The sequence below is a fragment of the Dendrobium catenatum genome, unplaced genomic scaffold (assembly GCF_001605985.2).
Source record: "Dendrobium catenatum unplaced genomic scaffold, ASM160598v2 original_scaffold_217238, whole genome shotgun sequence".
Lineage (NCBI taxonomy): Eukaryota > Viridiplantae > Streptophyta > Magnoliopsida > Asparagales > Orchidaceae > Dendrobium > Dendrobium catenatum.
Window position 1 is genome coordinate 1 of NW_021535648.1, and position 931 is coordinate 931.

Genomic DNA, 931 nt, shown 5'->3' on the forward strand with positions numbered 1-931 from the left:
TTCCTGTTGGTTGGATCGGAAGTTACATTTTTTTTTTATCGGAAGCAACAACGGGAGCTCGCTTGTTGTGAAGGTAACCTTCTCTCTTTCCCATGCTTCTTCAGCCAAATCCCGTAAATCCGCCGAACCAAGGGATTTCGTAAAATTTACCACAAAAAGAGGGAATTTTCTGTCAACCGCGACTTTGCTTTACCGTGAGATTTGGTTTTGCATTTTTGGCCGTTTGGTTGGATTTAGCTCAAATCCACTTCAAATGCTGCCTAAATCCTGCATCCAAACAGCCCCTAAGTGTTGATGCCGTGATGCATTTACTATTCGAATCTTCCTTGGTTGAGTTGTCATATCTTTAATTGAGAATGATTAGTCATTAAAGATGACCAGATATCTGCTAGTAACAGATGCTTCCCCCTTTTTTTAATTAGGGCTTGAGCTGAGAGGACAGCATGAAAACTTTTCCTACGCCCGCCCGCCCCCCTTCATATATATATGTATATACCCACATACATACAAACATACATATGTGTATGATATACTTCTGGCAATCAGATTGCCCGTAACTTGAAAAAATATTGGATTGGTGTGGACAATGAGAAACATTTGCATGGTGAGATATATTTTTACAATTAATGGCTGATAATTATAGTTGTCTTTTGTTTTCCTCAGTAACGTAATCATTGAGATTTTTTGCAAGAATTTTGCTTGTAGGTGCCAACAAGTGACTGATCTTTTGGAAATAAACTTTTGTATACTCATTTTGCAATGACGAACATCGAGGATGGCATGAAATATCTCAGGCAACTGATGTTATGATTTTCCCTATTTATTCTTAAGGTGTGAGGATCTTTAGAAAGCGGTTGATTTATTTTATGTTGGAATTTATTAGTCATATTGCTCGCTCTCCCTCTCTCTCTTTCTTTCCGTGAAGCATGGT

At 38.2% G+C, this 931-nt stretch overlaps 1 long non-coding RNA gene across 2 annotated transcripts; it reads left to right on the forward strand.

Moving 5' to 3' along the window:
• The first annotated feature begins 13 nt into the window (after nt 1-13).
• Nucleotides 14-931, forward strand: LOC114578914. 2 transcript variants are annotated; one of them, XR_003699827.1, is made up of 2 exons: nt 14-604; nt 692-931. It is a non-coding gene; the product is annotated as an uncharacterized LOC114578914 (long non-coding RNA). The 2 variants fall into 2 exon arrangements; XR_003699826.1 differs by having other exon boundaries at nt 706-931.